The sequence below is a fragment of the Macaca mulatta genome, chromosome 10 (genome assembly GCF_049350105.2).
Source record: "Macaca mulatta isolate MMU2019108-1 chromosome 10, T2T-MMU8v2.0, whole genome shotgun sequence".
NCBI lineage: Eukaryota > Metazoa > Chordata > Mammalia > Primates > Cercopithecidae > Macaca > Macaca mulatta.
Window position 1 is genome coordinate 23374719 of NC_133415.1, and position 19789 is coordinate 23394507.

The window sequence follows — 19789 nt, forward strand, 5'->3', positions numbered from 1 at the left end:
TTTCTTTTCCTGGCCTCCCATAGCCAAAATTCAGTGACTTTTCAAACCCCTATAATGAAAGGACCCATTTCTTTTGTTTATGAAACCCTAGTGCTAGTCAAGCCAAAATATAGCTTCTATTTCTTAAATGATTTAACAGATAAAATACTAATCAGAGCTTATCTACTATAAGGGACACATTAATCAGATTTGTGTATCGGCAAAGTAGGCTAAACTTTCCTTTATAGCCTAATGTCTGAGCAACGTGATAAACTAGGTTGTCTTGCACTGGCTCTGGACACTTAACTGCTGCTTGGGCTAGCACAAATACTGTTATTAGCACCTAATGTTATTATAGTAGAAAGATGATTAGAAAGTGGACATATTTTGTCACTTCTTCGCAGAATTAAACAGAAGATCAAGAGGTGTATAGGACCATAACTTGTGTCAGAGCCCATAGTGAATTACTATTTTGTATGAAGAAATTTGAGGGGGCTAGAGCATTTGTTAACCACAACCTTCTTAAGTTTCTTCCTTCTTCCTTTAAATGCATACATTTATCATCACTTACCAGTCTGTGATCATTGGCTGTTGTATTTTAATTAGCAAGTACTGCACAGTATCTCATAGCTGACCCAATGCATAATTAGAATAATCATGGGAGTAGACTTTGCAAGCTGACTTCCCAGGGACTTAGGCAGAATTTGAATGTTTTGCTTTAGATGCTAGGACTCTAACCTCTGCCTTTCCCAATTTTCAATAATGTCCCCTTTTTCTTTTTGACACCCCATGGCTACATAGGGTTTTGTGCAGCCAGGGCCTGTAATAAGCCTCTTCTGTTCATCAGATACTTAAACCTTAGTGTAACTCATTTGTGGAGGGGTGGTGGAAATCAATGTTATTTCATGAAAATCAATGTGCTACTTCTTCCAGGGTATTATTCCTATTTAAGTCTGATCTCTAATGGTGAAATAAATGTGGCTTATAAAAGGAATTCATGGACAGGGAAAGGAAAAAGGTTTGTGTTTATGTGAGCTCCTTCCCCTGTCTGAGAAATCATACCTTCATTTCAATGTTGACCCTGCTCTCAGAAGTTTCATTTGTATATTTATCCCACCAAATGTTTAATTCTGTTGTTCATTTGACATCTTCATCATTGAAAATTCTCATTTAATTCATACTAGCCAAATAGGTCAATCATTCACCAGTCTGACATTTTTCTATGTTAATCTCATTTCACTCAGTCCTTTGGAAACCACTAGATGAAAGTGTCATTTTATTAAAATTTAATATCAACTTGACCCTGGAGTATGGTCAGTTGGCAGAATTATCATCAGGTGTAAATTGTAGTCTGGGCTTCAGGTGCCCATGATCATTTTTGGTTTGGTCATGTGTATTAATGACTGTGCTGCACCACATTTAACAGAGGCTCTGAGAAAAATAGGCCATCGAAATTTGAAGGTATTTATAAGGAAAAAATGTCTAACTTTACTATGGAGAAGTAAATGAGGTTGAATGGAGTCATTTCTCTCTCTCTCTCTTTCTTTCTCTCTCTCTCTTTCCCTTCCCTCTCCCCCCTCTGTGTGTGTGTGTGTGTGTGTGTATGTGTGTGTGTGTGTGTGTTGCATTAAAACAAAAGAGCATCTCTTTATCTTCACTGTAATCATCTAAAAGGTTTAGGCTATTTTTATTCCCTGTTTCAGTCTAAGAGGGAGTAAAGAAACATGAAAATACTATAGGTAATATTTCATAAGGACCATTATGATGGAGATAAGGCTGATAGTGAATTGGTTGTATGCTCCTCTGCTAAGATCGTATTTTACCTGAAACATATATTAGATTTTGGCATTTGGTCCAAAAAATCAAGAGACTAGATAAATAATAAGCAGCTTTAAAACAAGGATAGGGAAAATGCAAGTGATAAAGTATATTTACTGCTGCCAGGAGTCCTCATCATTTAGACATTTCATTTTCGTTGAATGAAAGCATAGATACATGGCTGTGTTTCTCTAGTGTTCCCTGTAGTGTCTAACATTTATGAGTATTTAATAAATTTTTATCATAATTAATATCCCAAATGGATTGGGATTTTCGGTAGAACTGGAGGCTTAGGAATCTGTGGCAAAGATTAAGTGTTTTTTTATGAATTACTGTTTGGCTGTGTGATTTACTTATTCATTATGTTCCTTGTGTGGCAAGGTAGTCTTGCACAGAGTGGTGAGAGTCAGGCTAGTGTTTATTGTATTGGACACATGGTGTGGAAAGAGCATGGGCCTCAGAGTTAGATGGAGCTGGATTTGAATTACAGTTCTAGTGCAATATGGAAAATGGGGACAATTTCACTTTTCTTGCAGGATTAATTTGAGAATAGAACTACTGCATGTAAAGGACCAGGCAGGATAGTCTCCTGATAAAGACAGCTATTACTTTTCCCTTTTAGACAGAGATATTGAATCTATGTGACCACTCAAATAGCAGGTTGCCCTACTCTCTGTGTCAGTCATAGTTTGCATATTGGCTGATATCCTATCACAGTGTACTAATTCCTAATAGTTGTCGAGTTCAGTTCTAAGTGCCTATGAGAGAAGGGAGTGGGATGTCTTTCTCTGGGAAGCTTGCGGTTTAATCCGGATTACATAGGGGTAAACTGTTTGCTGAAGTCTATGCAACAGGCACATGCTTTGGTGTTCAGAAGAGAGAGTGTGCCCCTGTGGGAGGGGGAAATCAGGGTAGATTTTATGAAAAAGTTTACACTTGAGAGGAATCATGAAGAATGGGTGAAGTTTTGACAGGCAGAGGTAGGCATAAGGAGTGGGATCAAGGTATTAAAAATAAGGCAATGAATAAACATTTTCTTTTGCTTTTTTTGTGTTTTTGCTTTTAATATAACAACAACATAATCAAAAGACTTTGGAAGGCACAACATCAGTCTCCTTGCGATGAGTGAGGCAGAGATAACATAAACAGTGGTGCTTCTGCTGGTGTCATTCCTGAGCCTGAGTTTAGCATCTTATTGAAAATGAAGATGAACACTTAATAAATTTATGGATAATGAAATTGTACTGAGATGGTGTTAAGCCACAGAGGCAGGTAGGTGGGGTGGTTGGGGCTAGAGAATACAGTTAAGCTTTAAAAAATCTTCTGCACATTAGACTCCTGGTCATAGGCATATAGAATGGCATTCAGTAGAAATCTAAGAATTGGTAGTTCAATTATGCTATTAAAATAAATAAGCCAAGCCCAACTGGATAGGGGAGTTCATAAAACTTCACAAAGACTTGACCTGGAAATTATCACACTTCCTTTTATATGAACAGAGTCAGGCACTGGGGACCTTAGGGCCATTGTAAGACTTAGTTTTCCTGAACAAATATGAAGAACATTTACAGGTTACAATAAAAATAGCTACCATTTACTGAGTGTGTACTATTTTATGTGACAAATAATAGTTAACATTTATTGAATATTTGTAGCAGGCCTGAAGATAGGTACTATCTTCTACTTCTCAATAGCCTTGCAAGGTAGGTCCTTACCCCTATTTTACAAATCCAGAAACAAGCTCCAGAAGATTCATTAACTTACTTGAGGGCGTACATGAAAAAGCCGCAATTTCTGACTGACTCTAAAGTCCATGTTTGCCTCACTTTACCATGTTTTTTTCCACTAAAAAAATTTAATATGTGTAAATAAGCATGGAAAACCAAATCTACAGAAGGATGTATACAGTATGTTATTATTTATATAAAATTGGAAAACAAAAACTATCCATTTTTATGTATTCATACTATACAATAATTGTGTCAAATGTTCATAAGAGTGGTAAATATCCAATTTAGCATTATGGTCACCCTGCAAAGGGAAGGAAGGAATAAACCGTATTCGTAGTGTTTATTTTTCTTTTAAAAAAAGAAGAGAAAATTTGAGACAAATGTGGAAGAATGTTAAAATTTGTTAAAACTGGGTAATGGGTATTTTATGTTATTTTTTATACTTTCTCTGTTTGAAATATTCAAAAGATGAAAGACAAAATCATGCCTAAATTACCAGATAGAAAGCTTTGGTGGCATTTGCATTGGAAGGAGGGAAGAGCTAGACAGTGCATGCACCTCTAAGATCTCTCTAGGCCAGCTGTAAAATTTTGTGGTTTTCTGATGACCAAGGTCCCTGCCAGTTTGACAGCTTTATAGCTTTATAAATATAAGATACAGAATGATGATTCAAAGAAAATTCTTCTACCTATTCTGGTTTCTCTCTTTTTTTTTTTTAAACAGAGTCTTGTTGCCCAGGCTGGAGTGCAATGGCGTGATCTTGGCTCACTGCAACCTCTGCCTCCCAGGTTCAAGCGATTTTCCTGCCTCAGCCTCCTAAATAGCTGAGATTACAGGCGCCTGCCACCATGCCCCGCTAATTTTTGTATTTTTAATAGAGACAGGGTTTCACCATGTTGGCCAGGCTAGTCTCAAACTCCTGACCTCAAGTGATCTGCCTGCCTTGGCCTCCCAAAGTGCTGGGATTACAGGTGTGAGCCACTGCACTGACCTTGTTTCTGTTGTTTTAAAGCTGTTGAATAAAAGCATGATTTTGAAGTTTCTGAATCTATTCAAATGCAGTACGATATTTTGAAAAGAACTTGGACTCTGAAGTTAGACTGACTGAGATTTGAATCTCAGCCCTGCCACTTGATACCCTGAGACTGAGAACAGGTTACTAAACCTCTCTGAGCCTCTGCTGCTTCTGTGAAATGAGGATGAGACTACTTCCTAGGATTGTTGTGGCAGTTAAAGATGACCTGTAAAGAGTGAAGCATATGATGGGTACTCATAGTAGGTTATTTCATTTGGCTTCTGAAGCTCTGTACAAATATTATTTTCATTCAATTCTATGTCCTAAATATTCCTCATGTCTATTCACAGTTTTCTATTCCCAGGGCCATCACCCCTGTTCAGGCTGTATTCCTCTCTTTCACCTACCCCTCATAAATGGCCTCTTAACTGATCTCTCTTTGTGTTCACGCTGGCTCCCTTCTTTTTTTTTTTTTTTTTGCTTTCTGTAAACAGATCTTTCAGAAATCCAAATTAGACCACACTCTTTTTTTCCTTGCTTATTTCAGTCTTTTATGTTCCCTTTTGAGAATTCCCCTGGCTGTTGCTGCCATCCTCTCTCATTTTCTTTCTCACCACTGTTACCGCACCAGAAGTTGCATTTCATGCCTCACCTATACTGAGTTTCCTCAGTAACTTGAAATTTCCATATGCTCTCTTATCTCTTGCTTCTTGTCCTTCTTCCCCTTCCCCTTTCTCTAAGTAACCTTTCTAATTCTTACTGATTCTTCAGGTTTCATTTTAAAGCTTAGTTTCTCTGATAAGCCTTCCTTGACACCCTAAGAAGGTTAAGTCTTCTTGCTGTATTTTCACCTCACCTTCCTTTCTCCAGTCTTCATCAAACATTGTATTATAATTTCGTGTTTGAAGTCTGTGCTCTACTCTAGCCCTGCACGATTAATGAAAGCAGAGTGCATCACGATCACTTATATCTGCAGCCTAACTGGCAGATCACAGATGCTTAATACATGTTGGTTGGGTTGAGTGAATGAATGAATGAATGAATGAATTTTATGATTGATCAAGTCCTTCTCCTATACTTTTCTCAATGTGTGTTCTTGGTTAATGACCTGATTGACCCTCAGTTTTCCAACCTCTGAAGTGAGATAACACTATCCAACTCTAATGTGTTGTGAGTTACAAGTGAGCCAATGGACATAAACTGCCTGGCACATAGTGGAGACTGAATGAATACTGTTTTTCCTTTATAAATGGGAAAATGAGAACAATAGAGATTTTCCAAGAAGTGTAAGTGTGCTTTTTAAATATAAAACAAACATATTACTTATTTAGATAGTAGCACACAATATAGCTTTCTGCTTATAAATCCAAGTGTAGCAAGTCTTTGATAACCTATTATCAGGGGCTTATCTCAGCAGAGGTTTATAATCCTACTCCTACCTAGCAGTGCTCCTACCTAGCAGTGCTCCTAGGCCATTTCTAGTCTCCCAACCTGACATTCTGTCCATTCTGCTCCTTAATTCCTAGTTGGAGAAGATGTTACACCTGAAGGTGTAACAGTTGATGACTGTATTACACCTGTTTGTTATGCATGTAATGAACATTCTCCGGTGGCTCTTATGTTCTCAGTGGAGCTATCTATCTAGCCCTCCAATTCTAAACCCCAGTTCTAAACTTTTCTTTGCCAAGTATGGTGGTTGATCTCTGTAGCTAGGATTTCCAGCTGTCTTATGGAAGGGAGCCGGGTACCAACACTATCTCTGACTCCATTTGGTCCTAATTTATTCTTTTGGGACCATTCTTTTTAATTCAGATGTATGAAGACTAGGATTTTTTTCAAAGAAAATAAAACTTTTTGAATTGTAATTAGTACCTGCTATTGTAGGAAATTTGTAAAGCAAAACTCAAAAGGCAAACAAAAATGACATGTCATTTTATTTCCCATTTGTAAGCACTGTTGAGAATTTGTATTTTTTTAATCTTTGTCCTTTTCTTCAATGATGAAGTCTACCACCAGGCATAGTGGCATGCACGTGTAGTCCCAGCTACTTAGGAGGCTGAAGGCAAGGAGGATTGCTTAAGCCCAGGAATTCAAGTCTGTAGTACACTATGATCACACCTGTGAATAGCCACTGTATTCCAGCCTGGGGAATATAGCGAGACTCCGTCTCTCTTTTATTTTATAAAAAGGAAGTTTGTTTTCTTTTTAATTTTCTAAAACAATACATATTTATAGAAAATATATAGAGAACAACAAATGTCACCTATAGTTTCATGGCTCAAAGGTAATTATTGTTAATGTTTTTATGTATTTTACCTATGACATTTTAAAAAGTAAAAATTATATAGTGAATACGTGGATAGATTCTCCTGGTAAATTTTTTAAACTTTACAGATAAAATGAATGTACCCTTTGCCCCTCTCCCATTTTTCCTCCAGAGTAACACTTTTGTTCATTTAGTGTATATTCTTCTGAAGAGAGTAAGACTTGTTAGTGGCATCTAGTGGGTAGAGGCCAGGGATGCTGCTAAACATCCTCTAAGGCACAGAACTCTCCACACATCTCCTGCTACAGATAACTGTCCGGCCCAAAATGTTAATAGTGTCACTGTCAACAAACCCTCCTCCAGAGCTTGTTTTATGAACATACACATACATAGTGCATGCACACACACATGCACACAAATAATTTAGTGTTTTTATGTATATATATGTGTGTGTGTGTGTATGTATGTATGTATATTTCTTTTTTTGAAGAGACAGAGTCTTGCTGTGTTGCACGAGCTGGAGTACAGTGGCACAATCATGGTCAGTGAAACCTTGAACTCCTGGAATAGTTACATATATATATATACACATATATATATGTAATTTTTAATGTAAGTGGCATTATACTTAAGTATTGTTTTGCTTATTGCTTTTTGCTCTTTCCAATATACCTTAGGGATATTTCCAACTCAGTTTATGTAGTTCTACCTTATTTCTTCTGTGCATAGTATTCCAGAATATGAGTTTTCAATATTTTAGTCAGTCAGTTCCCTTTATGGTCATTTAGGCCATTTCTTAGATGTTTAAATATCTTTGTACATGTTCCTCTGTATTTCTCTAGAGAGTGTATTTAGAAATAGAAATACTGGGTTACAAGATATTACTTCTAGAAATATGCTTTTAAAGAAAGATTTGGATTGCATTACACATACAGTTGTATTAAACTACTCTTTTTGTTTAACATTATGTTGTGACACTGACAGGGACTGAACTCTTGGTTTACCAAACCTGTTTTCTCTTTTTTTCTGGAGTAATGACTAGACTGTTTCCCAGCCCACTTTGCAGGTAGTTGTGGCCTGTGACTCAGTTCTATACAATAGAATGTAAGTGGAAGTGATTTTTGCTGCTTCTAGACCTGGCACATAAAAAACCTCCCTGTTGTAATCATCCGTGCTCTTTCCAACTGCTAGGTGGATACGAACACTAAGGGTAACTTTTGTAAGTTACCAAATGAATATGGCAGAGCTCCTAGCAGCTTGAGTCTCTCAATACTTGTGTGGAACAGGGCCCTATCTCCAGCCTATTCTTCCCTGTTAATCTGGCACCACCTTGAACTGTTTCATGAACAAGAACCAAACCTTCTTTGTGTGTTAAGTCAAGTGAAATTTTGGTGCTTGTTATAGCAGCTAACACTATCTTAACTGATTGAGCATTTTTAAAATGTCCTTAAATGTTTTAAAAATAATATTTTAAATAAATGTTTCATATCTCATAACATGGCTGTGCCATAATTTGTTTAATCATTCTGCTGTTAGTGAGCATTTAACATTTTTATAATTTTTCTATAATATGACTGCTTTTCTGCAAAAACCCTCATCCACCTTTCTCATTACTTTGTTTGTATAAAGCAATGGCTCTCAACTGGGAAATATTTTTCCCCCAGGGGCACATTTGGCAATGTCTGGAGACATTTTAATTGTCACAACTAAGAGGGGGTGTGTAACTGGCATCTATTGATTAGAGGTCAGACAGGGATGCTGCTAAAAAATCTAGAAGGCACAAAACAGCCTCCCACAACCAACAATGATCTAGCCCCAAATTTCAGTAATGCCAAAGTTGAAAATTCCTGGTTTTGAATTTAGAAAGAAGATTACTTCATCAAAAGATATTTTTCAGACTTTTGATTTGTTCCGACAAGTTTGTCAGAAAAGCTTCATCAGTTTACATTTCTACCAGCAGTACATGAGAGTACCTCGTGTCACTCCATTTTAATTAACATAGTGAGATTTAAAAAATTTTTTTTCACACTTTGCTGTTTGAAAGGTGAAGTGAAATCTTATTTTCCTTTATGTCCCCTTAATCACTAATGAAGATGAATTTTTCCATATGTTTGATGGGTTTTTAAATATTCTGTTAGTGAATTTTTAAAAATAAAGATAGGGTCTTGCTGTGTTGCACAGACTGGCCTCAAACTCCTTTCCTTGAAAGATCCTCCTACCTCAGTCTCCCAAAGTGCTGGGATTACAGGCATGAGCCAGCACACCCACACTGTTAGTCAATTTTCTGTTCTTGCTACTAGTCCTTATTTATGGAAGATACTTTTTTCAGGAACTTTTTTTGCTATGTAATTTTTTTAACAATACTTTCATGTTTCGATATACATTTAAAAGTTTTATTTACTCATATCATTTTATTTTATTCATTGTGATTTTTATCATTTTTAGGCTTTAAAAGTCCTTCCCCATTTAGAGATGAAAAATCACTTATATTTGCTTCTAGTTTTTATGTTTATCTTTTCTTTGTCCATCTGGTATTTATTTTGAGGAACCGTGTAATTTCTATTTTTTTTTTTTTTGGTAACTTTTTTTGTTATACTTTAAGTTCTAGGGTACATGTACACGACGTGCAAGTTTGTTACATATGTATACATGTGCCATGTTGGTTTGCTGCACCTATTAACTCGTCATTTACATTAGGTACATCTCCTAATGCTGTCTCTCTCCCCTCCCCCCTCCCCACAGTAGGCCCTGATGTGTGATGTTCCCCTTCCTGTGTCCAAGTGATCTCATTGTTCAGTTCCCACCTATGAGTGAGAACATGTGGTGTTTGGTTTTCTGTTCTTGCGATAGTTTGCTGAGAATGATGGTTTCCAGCTGCATCCATGTCCCTACAAAGGACATGAACTCATCCTTTTTTATGGCTGCATGGTATTCCATGGTGTATATGTGCCACATTTTCTTAATCCAGTCTGTCACTGATGGACATTTGGGTTGATTCCAAGTCTTTGCTATTGTGAATAGTGCTGCAATAAACATACATGTGCATGTGTCTTTATAGCAGCATGATTTATAATCCTTTGGGTATATACCCAGTACTGGGATGGCTGGGTTAAATGGTATTTCTAGTTCTAGATCCTTGAGGAAACGCCACACTATTTTCCACAATGGTTGAACTAGTTTACAGTCCCACCAACAGTGTAAAAGTGTTCCTATTTCTCCACATCCTCTCCAGCACCTGTTGTTTCCTGACTTTTTAATGATTGCCATTCTAACTGGTGTGAGATGGTATCTCATTGTGGTTTGATTTGTATTTCTCTGATGGCGAGTGATGATGAGCATTTTTTCATGTGTCTGTTGGCTGTATGAATGTCTTCTTTTGAGAATTGTCTGTTCATGTCCTTTGCCCACTTTTTGATGGGGTTGTTTTTTTCTTGTAAATTTGTTTGAGTTCTCTGTAGATTCTGGGTATTAGCCCTTTGTCAGATGAGTAGATTGCAAAAATTTTCTCCCATTCTGTAGGTTGCCTGTTCACTCTGATGGTAGTTTCTTTTGCTGTGCAGAAGCTCTTTAGTTTAATTAGATCCCATTTCTCAATTTTGGCTTTTGTTGCCATTGCTTTTGGTGTTTTAGACATGAAGTCCTTGCCCATGCCTATGTCCTGAATGATATTACCTCGGTTTTCTTCTAGGGTTTTTATGGTTTTAGGTCTACAATTTAAGTATCTAATCTATCTTGAAATAACTTTCGTATAAGGAGTAAGGAAAGGATCCAATTTCAGCTTTCTACTTATGGCTAGCCAATTTTTCCAGCACCATTTATTAAATAGGGAATCCTTTCCCCATTTCTTGTTTTTCTGAGGTTTATCAAAGATCAGATGGCTGTAGATGTGTGGTATTATTTCTGAGGGCTCTGTTCTGTTCCATTGGTCTATATCTCTGTGTTGGTACCAGTACCATGCTGTTTTGGTTACTGTCGCCTTGTAGTATAGTTTGAAGTCAGGTAGCGTGATGCCTCCAGCTTTGTTCTTTTGACTTAGGATTGTCTTGGCAATGCGGCCTCTTTTTTGGTTCCATATGAACTTTAAAGCAGTTTTTTCCAATTCTGTGAAGAAACTCATTGGTAGCTTAATGGGGATGGCATTGAATCTATAAATGACGTTGGGCAGTATGGTCATTTTCACAATATTGATTCTTCCTATCCACGAGCATAGTATGTTCTTGCATTTGTTTGTGTCCTCTTTGATTTCTCTGAGCAGTGGTTTGTAGTTCTCCTTGAAGAAGTCCTTCACATCCCTTGTAAGTTGGATTCCTAGGTATTTTATTCTCTTTGAAGCAATTGTGAATGGGAGTTCATTCATGATTTGGCTCTCTGTTTGTCTGTTATTGATGTATAAGAATGCCTGTGATTTTTGCACATTGATTGTGTATCCTGAGACTTTGCTGAAGTTTCTTATCAGCTTAAGGAGATTTTGGGCTGAGACGATGGGGTTTTCTAAATATAAAATCAGGTCATCTGCAAACAGTGACAATTTGACTTCTTCTTTTCCTAACTGAATATCCTTTATTTCTTTCTCTTGCCTGATTGCCCTGGCCAGAACTTCCAACACTATGTTGAATAGGAGTGGTGAGAGAGGGCATCCCTGTCTTGTGCCAGTTTTCAAAGGGAATGCTTCCAGTTTTTACCCATTCAGTATGATATTGGCTGTGGGTTTGTCATAAATAGCTCTTATTATTTTGAGATACGTTCCATCAATACCGAATTTATTGAGAGTTTTTAGCATGAAGGGCTGTTGAATTTTGTCAAAGGCCTTTTCTGTATCTACTGAGATAGTCATGTGGTTTTTGTCTTTGGTTCTGTTTATATGCTGGATTACATTTATTGATTTGCGAATGTTGAACCAGCCTTGCATCCCAGGGATGAAGCCCACTTGATCATGGTGGATACGCTTTTTGATGTGCTGCTGGATCCAGTTTGCCAGTGTTTTATTGAGGATTTTTGCATCGATGTTCATCGGGGATATTGGTCTAAAATTCTCTTTTTTTGTTGTGTCTCTGCCAGGCTTTGGTATCAGGATGATGTTGGCCTCAAAAAATGAGTTAGGGAGGATTCCCTCTTTTTCTATTGATTGGAATAGTTTCAGAAGGAATGGTACCAGCTCCTTCTTGTACGTCTGGTAGAATTCAGCTGTGAATCCATCTGGTCTTGGACTTTTTTTGGTTGGTAGGCTATTAATGATTGCCTCAATTTCAGAGCCCGCTATTGGTCTATTCAGGGATTCAGCTTCTTCCTGGTTTAGTCTTGGGAGAGTGTAAGTGTTCAGGAATTTATCCATTTCTTCTAGATTTTCTAGTTTATTTGCATAGAAATGTTTATAGTATTCTCTGATGGTAGTTTGTATGTCTGTGGTGTTGGTAGCGATATCCCCTTTATCATTTTTTATTGCGTCTATTTGATTCTTCTCTCTTTTCTTATTAGTCTTGCTAGTGGTCTATCAATTTTGTTGATCTTTTCAAAACACCAACTCCTGGATTCATTGATTTTTTGGTGGGTTTTTTGTATCTCTATCTCCTTCAGTTTTGCTCTGATCTTCATTATTTCTTACCTTCTGCTAGCTTTTGGATGTGTTTGCTGTTGCTTCTCTAGTTCTTTTGATTGTGATGTTAGGGTGTCAATTTTAGATCTTTTCTGCTTTCACTTGTGGGCATTTAGTGCTGTAAATTTCCCTCTACACACTGCTTTAAATGCATCCCAGAGATTCTGCTATGTTGTATCTTTGTTCTCATTGGTTTCAAAGAACATCTTTATTTCTGCCTTCATTTCATTATGTACCCAGTAGTCATTGAGGAGCAGGTTGTTCAACTTCCATGTAGTGGAGTGGTTTTCATTGAGTTTCTTAGTCCTGAGTTCTAGTTTGATTGCACTGTGGTCTGAGAGACAGTTTTTTATAATTTCTGTTCTTGTACATTTGCTGAGGAGTGCTTTACTTCCAACTATGTGGTCAATTTCTGAATAAGTACAATGTGGTGCTGAGAAGAATGTATATTCTGTTGATTTGGAGTGAAGAGTTCTGTAGATGTCTATTATGTCCACTTGGTGCAAAGTTGAGTTCAATTCCTGGATATCCTTGTTAACTTTCTCTCTTGTTGATCTGTCTAATGTTGACAGTGGGGTGTTAAAATCTCCCATTATTATTGTATGGGAGTCTAAGTCTCTTTGTGTGTCTCCAAAGACTTGCTTTATGAATCTGGGTCCTCGTGTGTTGGGTGCGTATATATTTAGGATAGTTAGCTCTTCCTGTTGAATTGATCCCTTTACCATTATGTAATGGCCTTCTTTGTCTCTTTTGATCTTTGATGGTTTAAAGTCTGTTTTATCAGAGACTAGAATTGCAACCCCTGCCTTTTTTTGTGTTCCATTTGCTTAATCTTCCTCCATCCTTTTAGTTTGAGCTTATGTGTGTCTCTGCACGTGAGATGGGTCTCCTGAATACAGCAGACTGATGGGTCTTGACTCTTTATCCAGTTTGCCAGTCTGTGTCTTTTAATTGGAGCATTTAGCCCATTTACATTTAAGGTTAATATTATTATGTGTGAACTTGATCCTGTCATTATGATATTAGCTGGTTATTTTGCTTGTTAGTTGATACAGTTTCTCCCTAGCATCAATGGTCTTTACATCTTGGCATGTTTTTGCAATGGCTGATACTGGTTGTTCCTTTCCATGTTTAGTGCTTCCTTCAGGATCTCTTGTGGGGCAGGCCTGGTGGTTACAAAATCTCTAAGGATTTGCTTGTCTGTAAAGGATTTTATTTCTCCTTCACTGATGAAACTTAGTTTGGCTGGATATGAAATTCTGGGTTGAAAATTCTTTTCTTTAAGAATGTTGAATATTGGCCCCCACTCTCTTCTGGCTTGGAGAGTTTCTGCTGAGAGATCCACTGTTAGTTTGATGGGCTTCCCTTTGTGGGTAACCCGACTTTTCTCTCTGGCTGCCCTTAACATTTTTTCCTTCAGTTCAGCTTTGGTGAATCTGACAATTATGTGTCTTGGAGTTGCTCTTCTGAAGGAGTGTCTTTGTGGTGTTCTGTTTATTTCCTGAATTTGAATATTGCCCTGCCTTGCTAGGTTGGGGAAGTTCTCCTGGATAGTATCCTGCAGAGTGTTTTCCAACTTGGTTCCATTTTCCCCGTCACTTTCAGGCACACCAATCAGATGTAGATTTGGTCTTCTCACATAATCCCATATTTCTTGGCGGCTCTGTTCATTTCTTTTTACTCTTTTTTCTCTAAAATTCTCTTCTCTCTTCATTTCATTCCTTTGATCTTCAAGCACTGATACTCTTTCTTCCAGTTGATTGAGTCGGTTACTGAAGCTTGTGCATTTGTCACGTATTTCTTGTGTCATGATTTTCATCTCTATCAGTTCGTTTATTGACTTCTCTGCATTGGTTATTCTAGTTATCCATTCTTCCGTTCTTTTTTCAAGGTTTTTAGTTTCTTGTGCTGGGTACGTAGTTCCTCCTTTAGCTCTGAGAAGTTTGATCAACTGAAGCCTTCTTCTCTCAACTTGTCAAAGTCATTCTCCATCCAGCTTTGTTCCATTGCTGGTGATGAGCTGTGTTTCTTTGGAGGGGGAGATGCGCTCTGATTTTTTGAATTTGCAGCTTTTCTGCACTGCTTTTTCCCCATCTTTGTGATTTTATCTGTCTTTGGTCTTTGATGATGGTGACGTATTGATGGGGTTTTGGTGTGGGTGTCCTTTCTCTTTGTTAGTTTTCCTTCTAACAGTGAGGATCCTCAGCTGTAGGTCTGTTGGAGTTTGCTTGAGGTCCGCTCCAGACCTTGTTTGCCTGGGTATCAGCAGCGGAGGATGCAGAAGATAGAATATAGCTGAACAGCAAGTGTTGCTGTCTGATTCTTGCCCTGGAAGCTTTGTCTCAGAGGTGTACCCAGCCGTGCAAGGTGTGAGGTGTCAGTCTCCACGTAGTGGGGGATGTCTCCCAGTTACGCTACTCAGGAGTCAGGGACCCACTTGAGCAGGCAGTCTGTCCTTCTCAGATCTCAACCTCCATGTAGGGAGAACCACTGCTGTCTTCAAAGCTGTTGGACAGGGACATTTACATCTGCAGAGATTTCTGCTGCTTTTTGTTTAGTTATGCCCTGTCCCCAGAGGTGGAGTCTACAGATGCAGGCAGGCCTCCTTGAGCTGCAGTGGTCTCCACCCAGTTCGAGCTTCTAGGCGGCTTTGTTTACCTACTTAAGCCTCAGCAATCGCGGGTGCCCCCTCCCAGCCTCGCTGCCACCTTGCAGTTAGATCTCAGACTGCTGCGCCAGCAATGAGGGAGGCTCCGTGGGCGTGGGACCCTCCAGTCCAGGCGTGGGATATAATCTCCTGATGTGCCATTTGCTAAGACCCTTGGTAAAGTGCAGTATTAGGATGGGGGTTACCCTATTTTCCAGGTGTTGTGTGTCTGTGTTTCCCTTGGCTAGGAAAAGGAATTCCCTTCCCCCTTGTGCTTCCCAGGTGAGGCAATGCCTCAGCCTGCTTTAGCTCTCTCTGGTTGTGCTGCACCCACTGATCAGCACCTACTGTCCAGCACGCCCCAGTGAGATGAACCCGGTACCTCAGTTGAAAATGCAGAAATCACCCGTCTTCTGTGTCGCTCACTCTGGGAGCTGGAGGCTGGAGCTTTTCCTATTTGGCCATCTTCTATAGTAACCAGAACTGTGTAATTTCTAAACCAATTATTTCATCTCTTTTTAGCTGGTAATTCTTTATTTATCCATTTATTTTATAACCAGGATTTTCGAAGACATCTTCAGCATAATTTGAAACAAGTAAACCTGCATTTAAACATGTTTCTTATAATTAAAATTTTAATGCAATTATGAACCATGGCGTAGAAGCAGGAAATGAGGTGATTGTTCAGAGAGCAACAAATATGCCAGGAGGTCTAGGTTCTGAGGAAGGAGATGATACTAAAAAGGTGGTGGGAATTACACTGTGAAAATCGTTACTTGCCAGGCCTAGGGGTTAGAGTCATATGCACTGGGAAGTTATCAAAGGTTCTGAAGCAAGGGGATGGCATATTCAGAGCTATAGTTTAGGACAATGAGTAGAATTAGAAGAATGTAGAGGGTAGAGGCTGTTGTGCAGGTGACAGAAACAGTGGCCCAGAGTGGGGCAGACCCAAAATAAGAACAGGGGCCTCAAAACACGAGCTCCCAAAGGAACCAGGCAGTACTGCGGATGAGTGAAATGTGTTTAGATATGGGGAGTGATGGGATCTGTGGGGAACTTGAAAATGCATACATACTCTCTAATAGAGATAGCCACTATTCAGTTAGGTGACTTTTCCTATGTGGGAATATGGGTCAGTGTTGTCAGATCTGTTGTTATTTTATTGTTGTTGTTTTCACGGAAATTGGAAAGCTGGATTTTCACGTGAGTTTCCTAATTAAACAACATACTATGTGAGCCAAATAAAACATGTTGGTTGGCCACCATTTGCTACACTAACGTACCTCAGAGGTAGATTCAGAAGTACATACTCGTCATTAGACATAAGGAAACAGATTTAGAGGAATCCAGATAACTTCAGAGGTGATATGGTCTAGTGGTGACAGAGGACAAGATCTTGAGCTGGAATGACTGGGCTCAAATCCTAGCACAGAATCTTACTAATTGAATGGCCTTGGGCAAGTTATTTAACCTCTCTGCTATAAAGTGGGGATGAAAATAGTATCTGTCTTATAGAATTGTGGTGAAGATTAAATGCATTAATACATGTAAAATGTTTAGACCAGTACTTAACACAAAATAACCCCTCAGCAGATGGTAACTGTTATTTTAAGAAGCTATTAGAATGCACACTGCAGGTAAGAGAACAGGTTGTGGGCACAGCCAGCTTGGCTTTGAATCTCTGACACCTTTCAGCTGTGTGACCATGGTGACCATGGGCAATTTACTTCACCTCTTTATGCCTAAACTGTAAAATGGAGAATAACAGTACCTTCTTAATTCTGTTGCTTATAAAGTGCCCAGCACCATGCTCTAGTAATATCTAGATTTGTTGAATCTTTTTGAAACTACTTAAGCTTCCTGATAAGAAAAGCAAAGCTGAGTGCTACACCCAGTTAATTGACTGATTATGATGGCACTCTTTTTTTTTTTTCTTTAAATATTCTCTTTTTGCCTTAGCAAAATATAGGTAAAGTTTTTGAGACTTTAAGTGTATTAAAATTCTTTAATTCTACCTTCAAGCTTGATTGGTAGTTTGGCTAGGAATAGAATTCTAGATTGGAATGCCATTTTCCCAGGATTTTGACGGTATTTTATCCATTGTGTTTTACCTTTCAGTTACTGTTGAGAAGCCAAATTCTACTAGAATATTTGGAGATCTTTCCTTTGTCCCTGGTGGCCTGAAATTTCACAGAAGGTCTTTTTTTTTTTTTTTTTCCCCCTTTGTGTAGAATCTCATGTGTTCAATTTCTGGGAAAAAATAATTCTTAAGTTTTTGATAATTTCTTCCTCACCATTTTCTTTGTTTTCTATATATAAACTCGTATTAGTGAGCTATTAGGCTTCTGGGGTTGATCCTGTAATTTTATCTTTCTTCCCCTTTCCTTATGATTTTTTTGGATTTTTAAAAAATCTTATTTCCTGTGAAGTAGTAGTATTCTTGGATTTGTTCTGCTTCATGTATTATTTTATGCTATCATTTAAAATTCTGAAGACTTCTCTCGTTTTATGAATGTTCCTTTTGTATGGCACTCAAAAGGTGCATGGCTGTAGTATGTTATGTCTCTGAAGACTTTACACGCATATGTATTTGTTATTTTTGAGATGAGTTCTTGCTGTGTTGCCCAGGGTGGTCTTGAACTCCTGGCCTCAAGCGATCCTCCCACCTCAGCCTCCCAAAGTGCTGGGATTACAGGCATGCACTTCCTGTGCCTGGCAAGACTTTGTATTTTTTTTTTTGAAGGTCTTTTTTTTTCAGCCCTTTCATTTTCCCCTGAGTTCCTTTTTTCTGTTTGTTCACTTTGATCACTGTCTTTCAAATTAGAGTTTTCCTCAAATGTCTAGTAATCTTTGCTCATATGAGGAGTGAGGCACTAAAAACGAATTAGTGCCTATGTGTGGTTGGGTGGCCCTTGTTCACAGATGGGTTTCAATGCAGGTTGAAAAGATTGTGAGGTTTTTCTTATTTGGGGAATCCCCCTCATGTTAGTCTGTGCACATCTTTTCTTTGGGCCAATTTCCACAGGGGCTTCCAGCATGACTGCCAGCATTCTGGAAACTGAGCAGAACAAAGGGGCTTGTAATGTGAGAAGGATACTGGGTGAGGAGAATCTCACTATTCAGGATGCAGACTTTCACTGACCCCTCCTGTTTTTAGTGTAGCATTTCATTTCCGTCTTCATCTCTAAACATCTCCAGACAGTAGGCCCCCATCTTAGCCCCCATCTTTTGCCAGATTAGGGGAGCAGACCTAGCGTCCTTTTTATGTAAGTTGCTTTTTATATAAATTTATATCCCATCCTCTGTTTTCAGACCTGTACCTCTTCCCCTGAACTTCAGAAGCCCTTAGTGTCTCAATTCCTGCTCCTTTCCAGGGTCTTGCAGCTGGGCTTGACTTGCCTTTTATTGGCACCTTTCCTTGCAGGCAGTTTGGTTTCCGTTTTCCCTGTCCTACTAAATTAGCTACCATTCATCCATCTGTTTTCCATCTTCTAAAATTTTGTGGATATCTTTCATCTACTGTCATCTTTTTCAGTCTTTTTGTTTTTATGGGCTTATAGCCTTAAAACACTTTTTTCCACTATTGTTTTACTAGGGTTTCTAGCAGAAGTTGCAAACTAGGGGTTTCCATTTGCTCTATTTACCTAGAAGTCTATTGCACTTACTTTTTTCCAGTCTGCCTCTGCCTAAACTGTGAGCAAGTTTGGAGCAGATGCCTTGTCTCATTTATTTTTATATTTCTTGGACCTAGCACATAGTAGGCACTCAGTGTTGTTGAGTGGTGAATAAATCAACTGAATAAACTTTGCTTTGCAAACATTTGTTTTCTTGATGTTTCTTAAAGCAGAGTGCTTAAAATGTAAGTCTAGATTCTGCCATTGTGGCGAGGCTGATCACCTTTGAACGCAGCTGGTATTCACAATATGTGCAAGTTACTTAGCGTTCCCAGTGGGCATTGTTATGCAGAGGATTTTATTAAATATCCAATGATGAATATATCTCCCAGACTCTTATTACCAAACCCCTGAAGCACGTCCTTGATGCCCCCAGCTGACTTAATCACCACATTGCTCTCAAGTACCTAACACGTGTTTAATGCTGTACTCTGGTTTGCCTTTGATGGCACCCATGAGAAGTATGAGGACTACTATTTATCTTGTTAGAGAGATGATATTGGAAGAAGCATCCTGGGGGAAATGTAACCCACCTGGACACATCTGGATGTGCTCAGAAGCAGTGACAAATTCTGAGGGGAGCCTACAGTGTATAGTGTTGTGTATAGTGTGTATAGTATATAGTGGTTGTGTATAGTGGCCTCTGCCTTTTACCATTGGTTCAGGAAGTTTAATTTTGTTATACCAAAAATTATGTTAAAATCAAAGTTATGTCTTTCTGATAGCTCATCAAATGCAAATAAAGATTCTGTGTTTTTTAAATGAAATTCAAATTATCATACTTTAACATTTATGACAAATTATTTTGATAGGTTAGTATTTTTCACTTCTTTCCAGCCTTTATTTTGCATCCCTCTATAGATAACAAGTTAACCTTAACCTCTTACCCTCACTGAGTGATAGTTCCTCTCACTCTTGCTCAGTGATAGTTCCTCTATTCAACATTTCTATGTATTTTTCTTATATTACAGCCACATAAACAACTACAGAATAAAGTCACTACCAGTAGAGTAATCTTAGAATTTGGGAAACAAAACATTTATTTACCCTCCTGTTCTTTATTTATT

At 38.3% G+C, this 19789-nt stretch overlaps 1 protein-coding gene across 6 annotated transcripts in view; it reads left to right on the forward strand.

The window, feature by feature from the left end:
* TTC28 (tetratricopeptide repeat domain 28) overlaps positions 1–19789 on the forward strand; it is a 718240-nt gene that overhangs the window by 500090 nt on the left and 198361 nt on the right. The window lies entirely within an intron of this gene.